Raw genomic sequence first — 12225 nt, forward strand, 5'->3', positions numbered from 1 at the left:
GACACCTAGGAAGCCGACTCAACTAAAACATTATGTCGACGTTTACAACCAAACATTAACTCTATCATATTAAAATATTCACATCTGTTCCTTACAAGACACTTTTTTTTTTTTCACATGTAGAGAAAAACATCTGTAAGTCTCTTAGTTCCGTCCCTCCATACATCTGTATATGTGTAGTAATTAAGGCAATCATGTTGGGCCACGACTCACTCGTTTGCCAACTTCAGTCCCGACCCTCCAGGGTTTTTATTTACTGACGTCCAACAGCAGCTCTCACCTCCGGGTCCCGTCCATTTGTTGTTGTTGTTGTTGTTGTTGTTGTTGTTGTTGTTGTTATCAGTGTCCGCTCGTGCTCAAGACGACCGTTTCGCAATGTTTTGCTTGTTCTCTGCAATTTCCAGAGGTCTGGGGGCGGGGTGGGGGGGGGGGGGGGGGGCGGGCACTCCCTCTCCCTGTCACTGGCAGCGCTGCAACACAGACACACAAACAGGAAACGGATGCAGCTCTGTCATCATTCTTGAGATAAATGGCAGCGTGAAGATGGAGCAAATTGCCCCAAATCGTCAAAGTGATACTGAACATGTTTTCCTCCCCCCCCCCCCCCAGCGACTGAGCAACATGCATCCCTCCACTGATAATCATCAGGCTCATTAAGCAGCAGCTCTGTGTGAAGGGCTCAGGGAGAGCACAGGTCTGAGGTCTGTTAAGCACAGTCCTACGTACATAATAAGTTATTTGTCATCAATAAGTCATTAACATACACGTCTCCCTTTGTTTCCCCGTCAGCAGCTGAAAGATAAAACTCATTTCATTCACCTTTGAAGAGCATTGTCTTCATTGTTATGTTTTTAAGGCTGCAGCATTCCATCAAATGTAAATATTCCCGATGTAGTACACACTTAATACACACTTCAACCCCATCCAGCATTTTGTACCTATGGAGGTTTGAAACACTTCATTTCATACATATTTTGTCTTATGGATTCAGAATGAATATGAGTCTGTTGTTTTGAACAGAGTTTGGCTGTAGAGTTTGTAATGAGAAGCCTGCTGGTGTGCAGCCGAGGTTAATGGTCATGTTAAAATTCAATTAACCTCAATATTATTGCGTTAATGTTGATTGAACTTCTGCTACAAATTTAAATCATGAATAGTTTGATGATAAATGGAACTAATTCATATTCTTTAATGACACAAATTAAGCCTCGACAAAAGCACAGAGATATTTAACACCTTATTTTTAGTCCCCCATTCAGAAAATCAATTTGACTGATATAAACAATTTCATGAAGTTGAAGTTGTAATGGCATTTTAAATGTGTATTAACAGGGAGACTTAAATAGAGGTTTTACCAGGAGATGATATGCAAATAAAAATTGAATTGTTACAGACAGGTAGAGCTTAGTGATATTTACTTTCTCTCAAGAAGAGAATGTGTTTATGTTAAAGTTAGAAACAGAACGGCCGTCATAATTCCAGCAAGAGCAGAGGAGGAAGTCAGGAGACATCGTCCATGAATGGAGGAGTTCTGAGGTGGATTGATACATAAGCAAAACAAACCAGGACGAAAGATTAAAATATGCCACTGTAACCATGACATAAAAGTCTCTTAAACTTGAACAACTAATCAATTTAACCCAAATTATGATGTCATCTTGAACAGAACCAACCTCCCTGAACCAGTTTTGTCAAATCATGAAACAAAACAGGAAAAAAAATCATATTGTCTTGTGTTTCAGATTAAAAAAGACGTCTTGTAGTGTTGTCCTGAAAGTAGATATTAGAATTTGTGGTCGGGTAAATTTAATTTACACAGCGATTTTCACATGATTTAAAAAAAAACTCAATAAATTAATATGAAACTACATCAAAACTTCTACTTGAAGTTGTACAGATTTTTATAAATAAAACAAAAATTGAAGTACCTTCCAAAAATGTAACTTGTACTTAAGTCATAGCAGCATATAGAGTTTGCTATGTGCTGCTATTACATGAATCCAGATAAAGGGGCTGAACCTGGTGTTGACATGTTTTACAGTTTTCCCAGGGAGCAAAGCTTGATTGAATTCATTGATTACACAAAAAAAAAACTACCAAACTACTACAAGGTGTGTAAAACACCCAGTTAACATTATCACTGCCAGTGGTTTCATAGTGTAGTGGTTATCACGTCTGCTTTACACGCAGAAGGTCCTGGGTTCGATCCCCAGTGGAACCAGCTAAATCTTATTTTTTATTTAAGGAGTTTAACTTACTCAAATATTAAAGAGCTGTAAAAGAGATCCCACAAGGCCAAATGATTTGAGCAGTAGTGTTTGGTCCTCAACAAAGAAATCTTTATGATTTATGCCAAACAGAAAAATTGCAGCGACAGAGGGAAACAACACAAGTTGATCACAACCAAACCAAAGCAACTAACGGACACACAAACATGCCAATTGGCTTTCCGGCCTAATACGACCCTCCGCTGGGTTTGTGAAAATGATTCCAATTCCTTCTTCACAGAGTGTTCATGTTATTCTCGCGACCCCCTGTAGGCCGAAAACATTTCACACAATAACTGTTCTGTGTCATGGCTATTTGTGTTTATTAAGACGCAGCGTTCTCTTTAAACAGCTGTTGTATAATTCTCCACCTCAATAATCGGAGGATTTCCACGTAGTCTCCCAGGAGTTGAAGACGCTCTGTATGCAATCATAGCTGCGGCAGGCACAAGGCAATTACTGAGAGTTTCTATCTAATTCCCTTATTAAGACTTAAGAGCTAAATCTGCGCTTGTTTACATTCCAGGCTTTGTTTGTTTGGCGAGCTGCTTTTGGTGAACACACACAGGTACAATGTCCTGCGTTTACCCTGCACTTGTAATGGTAAAAGGACAAATATAGAAAATTCAATATTCAGGTCAAACACTGAACACACACAGAGAGTTGGAGACATGGAAATTGGCGAACGCGTGGCGGCTGCAGTGTGAATCCAGAGGAGAGCCGAGGGACGTCCTGAATATTACAGTATTCATCGTTGTGTTCCGAGGCTCAAATGTCACCGAGTCGCTCTGGGGGAAAGGAAAATGAAAAGTGCATTGTGAGGCAGCGTGGTGTTCAGCACTGAAGTCTCTCTTTTTCAGGTGCTTGTGTTGAAATATAAAAGCAGCTCCCGGTTGTGTGAGCAGTTGCAGACGATAACAACAGAACGAGACAGAGCATGAGACGAGAGGAGGTGGACGTGAACCAAGCTGGGACTTCGCTCCAGGTTTTAAAACCATAATAACAACAAACAGTGCGACTGCATTTTAAAATTACCTGCCTGGGATTTTATGAGCTGATATGATGGCAACAAATCAAGCTTAATTTCCCTCCTAATGGAAGGCTGTGGTGCAGTGAGGTGACCGAATGTGATGAATGGGAAAGGGAGCGGCGGGTGGGGGGGGCAGCCCCAGGAGCTTCAGAGCTGGTTGCCAAAGTTGACAGAGTAGTTGCCATATTTTTTCACAGCATCTAGCCGGAGTAATGTGATGTTTAGTAGACAATTTGTGTGCGTCGCCAAGGAGGTTGTGTTTCCTGCCCCCCTTTCCATTGGTTTGTTTGTTTGTTTGTTTGTTTGTTTGTTTGTTTGGATTACACCTGGAACATGGGCCAAGAAACAACCCTTTAGAAATTTTGCATGAATCCAGAAAAAGGGGCTGAACCTGGTGTTGTTTCTCACTTCCTTTAAATTTCAAGATGACATTTGTTACAGATTTCCTCGAGAGCAAAGCTTGATTGAATTAATTGATTACAAAAAAAAAAAACTACCAAACTACTACAAGGTGTGTAAACAACCAGGTCCATAGTGGCACTGACAGTGGTTTCATAGTGTAGTGGTTATCACGTCTGCTTTACACGCAGAAGGTCCTGGGTTCGATCCCCAGTGGAACCATCACATTCTTATCCTATTGAGGATTTCTTATTTAAGCAGTTTAACATACTGAAGTAAATACAGCTGAATCTGTCCTTTCTGATTCATGTGTTCGTAGTATCACCACACACATGCAGATGTCGCCTAAGAGACACAATACTATAACACAATGAGCGGTTCCCCTCAGTTCAGATGACAGTTTTCTCATAAGAGTTTTAGCAATAAACCGGTCGTGATAAAGGAGAAATATTTCCCCCGAGTTCTGCTGAAACCTCACAGCATGTCTGACTCTAGATCAGTCACTGAATCAGAGAACTGCTGGGACTCGATGTTCAGACGACACAGAAACTAAAACACAATCTTCAGAGTAACGGCTTGTTGAACCCGGCCCGGCAGCTGTTTGCACACCTGGATGCTCTCAGGTACGTGGCCCAGCAGGAGGCACGGCTGCTCTCCCGGTGCCACATGCAGATTCATCTCACAGCCCGTCACATTATGGGATGCTGACTTCTCACAGGCCAAGCCAAGAGCGCCGGGTTAAACCGTGTTCTGATCTACAAAACCACCTGCTACCCAGAAGCTTGTTTGTTCAAGGGACCGTGCTTAAAATGATTGCGGTGTTTGCAGGAAATGATTGTCACAGCCCCGAAGGACAATAACAACACAACAGCAGCGCTGAGATAAAAAGTTAATACAGAAAATGAAAGTAATTAAATCCAAATGACTCAACAGCTATTTCAACAGGTTTATGGAAGCTTGTGTTGCTGTTTTGGGACAAATATGTTTTGATTGACGTCATTTCAATTTAGGGCTTTTTCACACCTATGCCTTATTTGGTCCTAACCAGTATAACAGGTGGGATTTGTGCCCTGTACCACAGTCTGGACCAGCAGACCAAAATATAGTCTGAGCGAAAGAGGTGGTTTCAATCCAGATCACCATGGTTTGGTTTGTTGGGTAGTTTAAGAATCTTTGGACCAATTGCAGCTTTGAAAATATCTTTAGAAATCATCTAACTTATCCCCACGTGTTCCCTCCTCCATGCAGTCTGAGTGTAGCTTCATGCAGCCTCACATCTCGTGGCTCTCTCAGGTCGGTCGGTGGCATTAAGAATTGGGTCGTGACAAATAGCAGCAAACATGGATGAGATCGATGCGACCGTACAAATCGAAACGTTTCCTTGATCAATGTGAGAAATTTAGCCCCAAACAACAAGCGAGTGCAGCCTCTGTGAAATCTGGAAATTACATTGGTGGAACTGATTGTTCACGGCAAATGGAAAACCAAATAACTCCCCCCCCCCCCCCCCCCGCTGAACATGACTACAGACTCAATGGATCAAGTGATATAAATGGCGTTATGCTTTGATTATCACGCTCCTGTAAACCAGGGCCAGTTATTGGTTTTTCCGAGGGGAGTGGGAGGTCTTGACAAAGATGCTGCAGTTCTGACACTTGCAGGAAGTGGCCACCAGGGTCACAAGTGGCAGGAAAACATATACGTGAACTCAAGAGCACACACGTGAGTTCTGAGAGAAACATTACGAACAAGCATCTTTCAGAAAAACAAAGACCCTGTGACCCTCTCGACTTTCCATCACCTTCCAATTCTCTTTTCCCAGAAACCACTTCTTCTTTGCTGCTCCTGAAGAGCTGCACTTTCCTCCCTGTACTCCTGTAGTGTTTTTAGATCAGTGAGGAAGAAGGGATTTCCAGTAGTGTAGTGATAACCAGAGCTACCGCTACACTGAACTAAAATGTCAGCAATTCGCCGATATATGAAGCTGGAAAGTCCGAGAGTAAAAAAGGAAAAATGTATGCGTCTGCAAGACTTCAGTTTCTGTTCAGAAATGTGTATCGGACAATTCACAAAGTCCAGGCGTCAGAATCCGTGTTGAAAAGTAAAAAATGGAATCAGAACATCTCCTCTGCTGAGGGCCGCACGGAGGGGGTGGAGCCAATCCCAGCTGACATCGAGCAAGAGCTGAGGTTCATCCTCATCAGGTCTTCAACAATTCATAATCCATAATCCATTCAGTTATTATGTCCCCGCAAATAGTTCCGGTGAAACAAATATGTAGTCAAAACATACATTTTATTTCAAGAAGGAAGCGTTTCACTGCATCACTACAGATCTATTGATATGCAAACAAGTGCACGTCCACAGTGTTTCTTCAGTATCTATCTTTGGTTCAGTGTGAATGTAAATCAGGCCTTTGCATCTGAAATGATATTTATTCAACAGGACCACGTCCATATCAACAGCTCTGTGATCTTTTTTTGATATTTGAGTTTTAGTCCTGACCCTGTGCGGTTTGATGGCCTCTGCAGGGATGTTCAGAGCCGAATGCTTTTCCACGTGGACGGAGCAGTAATGTCTGCACCCCCGACCGGAACCGACTCCCCTCCAGAGGGCAGATAGGTGAGGACATTGGTGGTAAGTACTATCACGGCTGAATCAAGTGGGGAAATGAGACGTTACCATCTTCTCATTACAAACTGCTTTGCCTGCACAGCAACCCTGCAGCTGCCCTTGACTTTATTTCTTTTTCTTTTACAAGGAAGTTGAAGGTTAAATCAGTTTTTAATGGGTCTTATTACCTCCTCTTTAATTTAACATGGGAATAACCAAGCAGTGTGTTGTCCGTAATGTTCAATTATGTTCTTATGTAGCAAACAACTCTTCCTGTAAAATGAAATTATATTTTTTTCGTGAAAAGAATTCTGCAGTTTTTAATATAACGGGTTGTTTGGAACGTGCTTCCTGGTTACATGTTAATAACACTACATTTGAACCAGCAGCTAAATTGCTGGGATCTGAACATATACAGAGATGTCCCCAATATAAAAAGCATCAGGGATGGAGGCTTAAACGGAAAACAACACCCGCTAATTAAAAAAGGAAAACAATGAATAACCCGTCAGGACGCACTAGTGCAGTGAGGCGTGGTCACATGGCTGCAGGCCGTGAGCTCCGGGTTTTATTAATGTGTCGTTCGTGCTCCTCCTTGGTTTTAACACCCAGTTTCTCAGCTTGGTCCAAAACAACTCTGACCATAGGCTGTATGTGAAGATGGACAAAGACTCTCCACATCCTCCTGTTGTTTCAAAATGAAAATCCAGATGTTTCACTGTGTTTTATATCATCCAATAACTCATTTTTCTTGCTTAGAATTGAGATGATGATTCTTTTCCGTTTATCTACACAAACCTATCGACACTTGTCTCATTCTCTCTCTTTCTCTGCTGGGTTGTGTGCTTCTCTGGGTTGAGGGAGAAAACTAAGATGATGCAGTATTACGTGCTGCTTGAGGTCCTCTGGGAGAAAGTAGCTGCATTTGCTCATGAATCATCATTAGCTAGAAATTAGCTAGCATACAGGTGTGAATGGAGATTTCAATAGGATTAAATTGTGAAGCCCTATGTGACCTCTGCTAACATGGAGAAGGCCGGATTTATGACCTCTACTGCAGCCAGCCACCAGGGGGCGATCAAGATGATGCTCCTTCACTGTTGGGGAGCTGTCAGGTCAATTGTAAAACACGAAACAACTTCACTGCAGGTAGAAACTCACCTGTCGCCCTTTTCAGCGACACCTGCATGATAATGACAGGTTGCACTTAAGATCTCCCTGCTGAATATCCTGTGTGTAGCTGAAGGGTGTCTGTTAATAGACTGATCTACATCTTCTGATGTGTGTGTCGCTAGCACTCAGCACCATCACCATCAGAGCACCAGCCTCACCAGCCACTCACCTGTCACTCTCAGAGCTCCCAGGTGGTGTTAAAACACACAGGGGGCTGTTTGTTAGTGGGACAGTGTCCGGGAGCTTGTTGGGGGCTGAGAGGTCACATGATGAGCAGCAGTCTCTTCTCTGGAATGGCTTTGGTAAATGGTTTTGTATTTATATGAAGCTTCTCTAGTATTGATGACCACTCAAAGTGCTTTACAGTACAGTTTTACATTCACCCAAACATTCATACAGTGCATCTATTCGCTATCTGTTCTATGGGGGGGGCATTCAGGGTTCAGCATCTTGCCCAAGGACCCTTCGGCATGCAGATGGGTCAGACTGGGGATTGAACTGCCAACCTTCAGGTTGGAGGATGACCACTCTACCCCCTCAGGCACAGCCGCCCCACAAGGCAGCTGTTACAGGCCCTGAAGGCCGGATGCAGAAATCACTTCAAGATTGAAAACCTTAACAAATAGAAGTTGTATGTCGAACACGTTCACATCAGAGCATCACACTGCAGTCTCCACGCTTCACAGTCACTTGACTGCAATTACCAATCTGGCTAAACATCAACAAATAGACGCGGTGCAATCTTTTCCGTTATTTATCACAAATTACACAAACAAATTTTAGGGCTATATCCAGAAAAGTAGAAATATGATACTGATGAGTATAATCCTGAAGGGGGCTGACTTCAGGAGAGTGCACGGGGAACAGGCAGCACGGGGCTCGGCTTCCTGCTCGCTGACACTAATCCAGAGGCAGCAGGGATTTTCTGCCTCTTGCTGCTTCTTGCCTCACCCCCCTGCAGGGCTCTCAGATCCACACTGGCTTTCCCCCCGGTCACACACACACACACACACACACACACACACACAGATGCACACAGATGAACGCATGATAGACTATAAATATTCAGGCCAGGATCGGCGCTATGTGCGGCACCATGTACGCCGGGGATATAACACACACTGTGCTCATTTCAACCCGGCCACCGAGTTCTCTGTCAGCACTTTTTTTGTGTGGGGGGGGGGGGGGGGAACACAGTAGTCCTCGCACATCTGCTCGTCTGATGGCGTTCATTTAGGATGACATGTCCACGTACGCGCACAAACTCAGACGGGCCCTTAACGGCAGAGGCCTCATTAAACGTGTGAGCTGCTGCACGACAAGCCGAGCTTCAGGTGTTGTGTGTTTGTTTGTGTGTGTCTGAGGGTGAGAGGAGCAGCGAGTCGCATTACACCGTGGCGGACTGTCACGCTGAATTAAAGGCAGGACACAAACGGAGGCAGTGGTCAGAAAACATCATTAATGCCGAGATGCTCTTTCTCTAACCCCCCGAAAGCTGAGCTGCCAAAAAACGAGACGTGCATACTGACATAACTGCACCTCCCTGGTTAGTGTTGTTTTCTAAGAATCCTCTGAACAAAGAACACATCCATTTCTCCAAATGCACTGTTCTCTCTCTTACATAACCGATGTACAGTATATGTAGGAGGATGCAGGGGGAAGACGAGCAGCTGAAAACTGGGTTAGTGCCAATTACCTTCCACGCCAGCAGCCGAACAATCTATAAGTTTAGATGTTGTTTCTCTTTTGTGTGACGCTGATAAAAAGAGACGGCAGCTCTTATCTAATCCTTCAGACCCTCGACTCACTGACAGAACGAGAGTTTGAGTCTCCACCGTGTCAACGAGTAGAGAGGGAGAGACGGAGAGAGACTCAATGTGAACGCAGCTGAAGTCAAATGTTCTGGTTGCAGATGTTTGTTTTTTATAAATAGGACGTGTTGATATGGTTTAAGTGTGTCTGAGGAGCTGCGGGGGGGGGGGCAGTGTCGATCAATACTGCTCTGTGTGTGTGTGTGTGTGTGTGTGTGCAGAGGATTTCACACGATTCTGTCAGGTTTGAAAAGTGTGTTTTATGACACGTGTCTCTTGGGGACGACAGAGTCTACAGTTGGATTGCATTTCATTTAATAAACCCCGACTCTTTTTAAATGTGTCAACTGTTCCAGTATTAATCCATCACTGGAGGGTGTCTACAGTACAAGTTGCATTCACACACACACACACACACACACACACACCCAGTAACCAGTACCCAGTACCTTTTCTATCAGACGTCCACTGCTGTCAGTATCTTTGAAATGCACACTGGAGGAGCCAGGGATCAAACCACTGGTCTTCTGGTTACTGGGCGAACCGCTCTACCCCCTGAGCCATAGCTGCCCCCAAGTCTTGAGTCCTAATATTTTATTGTCTTACGTCTTCATATTTTATTGTCTTCAGTCTTAATGATTTATTGTTTCATCAATAAATCATTCCCATTTTGTCTGTCTGGTGTTTTTCTTCCTTGTAAAGAATGCTGTAAAATTCTTAAGGAAAATGTAATACAAATAGAGTACTACTACTATTTATATTATTATTAGGAGTAGTAGTAGTAGCAGAAATTAGTACTATTAGCAATAATTATTATTTGCATAATATTATGAATGTTCCATGGGAGATGTTCCCAATCTAGATAGAAATATAGTTGAACTGGACGTTATGCAACACGTAACATTATATAAAAGTGATTCAAGTAAAATATGCTTTCAAGATTAATGCCATTATTATTTTCTATTTATTAATTAACTTCATGAATACGATGTGCAGTTAAAGAAATACTTAAAATTAATCTTTTGTTGTGATCATCCTTTTACATTTAAAACTTCCCGACACTAGTCACAGTCTTTAAAGACACTAAAGGCAGGAGAGTTCTTCTGAGCGTCTCCTGCCTCACTTCTTCTGTCTCTGTGTCTCCTGCCTCAGTTCTTCTGTCTCTGTGTCTCCTGCCTCACTTCTTCTGTCTCTGTGTCTCCTGCCTCAGTTCTTCTGTGTCTCCTGCCTCAGTTCTTCTGTCTCTGTGTCTCCTGCCTCACTTCTTCTGTCTCTGTGTCTCCTGCCTCACTTCTTCTGTGTCTCCTGCCTCAGTTCTTCTGTGTCTCCTGTCTCAGTTCTTTTGTCTCTGTGTCTCTTGCCTCAGTTCTTCTGTCTCTGTGTCTCCTGCCTCACTTCTTCTGTCTCTGTGTCTCCTGCCTCACTTCTTCTGTCTCTGTGTCTCCTGTCTCAGTTCTTCTGTCTCTGTGTCTTCTGTCTCTGTGTCTTCTGCCTCAGCTCTTCTGTCTCTGTGTCTCCTGCCTCAGTTCTTCTGTCTCTGTGTCTCCTGCCTCAGTTCTTCTGTCTCAGTGTCTTCTGTCTCTGTGTCTTCTGCCTCAGCTCTTCTGTCTCTGTGTCTCCTGCCTCAGTTCTTGTGTCTCTGTGTCTCCTGCCTCAGCTCTTCTGTCTCTGTGTCTCCTGCCTCAGTTCTTGTGTCTCAGTGTCTTCTGCCTCAGTTCTTCTGTCTCTGTGTCTCCTGCCTCAGTTCTTTTGTCTCTGTGTCTTCTGTCTCTGTGTCTCCTGCCTCAGCTCTTCTGTCTCTGTGTCTCCTGCCTCAGTTCTCCTGTCTCTGTGTCTTCTGTCTCTGTGTCTCCTGCCTCAGTTCTTCTGTCTCTGTGTCTCCTGCCTCAGTTCTTGTGTCTCAGTGTCTTCTGCCTCAGTTCTTCTGTCTCTGTGTCTCCTGCCTCAGTTCTTTTGTCTCTGTGTCTTCTGTCTCTGTGTCTCCTGCCTCAGCTCTTCTGTCTCTGTGTCTCCTGCCTCAGTTCTTGTGTCTCAGTGTCTTCTGCCTCAGTTCTTCTGTCTCTGTGTCTCCTGCCTCAGTTCTTTTGTCTCTGTGTCTTCTGTCTCTGTGTCTCCTGCCTCAGTTCTTTTGTCTCTGTGTCTCCTGCCTCAGTTCTTTTGTCTCTGTGTCTTCTGTCTCTGTGTCTCCTGCCTCAGCTCTTCTGTCTCTCTGTCTCCTGCCTCAGTTCTTGTGTCTCTGTGTCTCCTGCCTCAGTTCTTCTGTCTCTGTGTCTCCTGTCTCAGTTCTTTTGTCTCTGTGTCTCCTGCCTCAGTTCTTCTCTCTCTCTGTCTCCTGCCTCAGTTCTTCTGTCTCAGTGTCTCCTGCCTCAGTTCTTCTGTCTCAGTGTCTCCTGTCTCTTCATGTGATCCCACCCTGACTCCAGGATGTGGAGATCAGGACTCTGTGGGGGTCGCTCCATCTGTTGCAGGACTCCTTGTTCTCCACGCTGCAGAAGTTAGTGCCTGTACGTTTGGGCTCCATGTCAGGCTGCAGCAGGAGTCGAGGCCGATCACATGCCTCCCATGGTGAATATAAAAATCTAAATATTTATGCTTAAAATCGCTGCACAGTACTGACTGCTTTGATCCAAATATGACTTTTATTCTTTCAAATCATTTGAGTTTCTCAGTGGAGAAGAACGTCCTGGAGTTCAAGCTCCTCTCCTGCATGAGTCTCTTCATGTCAGTTTTTCTGCTGCTTCCCTGGAAACATGGGTTTTCTCACAGCCTCCATGATATAGAGCCATCATGTTTAATCTACACTGGCTGTTGTTTATGTCACGTAAACATTTTTCCTGCGGGTTGTGCCACATTAAGCGCAATTTCATAATTTGCGTGAACAAAAGCCACTTAGCCAAAATAAAAACATGTCCTCATCTGCTCGTCCCCTTCA

General features: G+C 43.9%; 1 protein-coding gene and 2 non-coding genes across 3 annotated transcripts in view; 2 read left to right on the plus strand and 1 right to left on the minus strand.

The window, feature by feature from the left end:
* Positions 1-422: 422 nt before the first annotated feature.
* kcna4 (potassium voltage-gated channel, shaker-related subfamily, member 4) overlaps positions 423-12225 on the minus strand; it is a 43569-nt gene continuing 31766 nt past the window's right edge. The window contains exon 2 of the mRNA XM_053421914.1: positions 423-470. The gene's annotated coding sequence lies outside the window, so the exon portion shown is untranslated. The remainder of the gene's footprint in view (positions 471-12225) is intronic.
* trnav-uac (transfer RNA valine (anticodon UAC)) lies at positions 2149-2221 on the plus strand. Its single transcript has one exon. It is a non-coding gene; the product is annotated as a tRNA-Val (tRNA).
* Positions 3846-3918, plus strand: trnav-uac (transfer RNA valine (anticodon UAC)). Its single transcript has one exon. It is a non-coding gene; the product is annotated as a tRNA-Val (tRNA).

The sequence above is a fragment of the Pleuronectes platessa genome, chromosome 1 (assembly GCF_947347685.1).
Source record: "Pleuronectes platessa chromosome 1, fPlePla1.1, whole genome shotgun sequence".
Lineage (NCBI taxonomy): Eukaryota > Metazoa > Chordata > Actinopteri > Pleuronectiformes > Pleuronectidae > Pleuronectes > Pleuronectes platessa.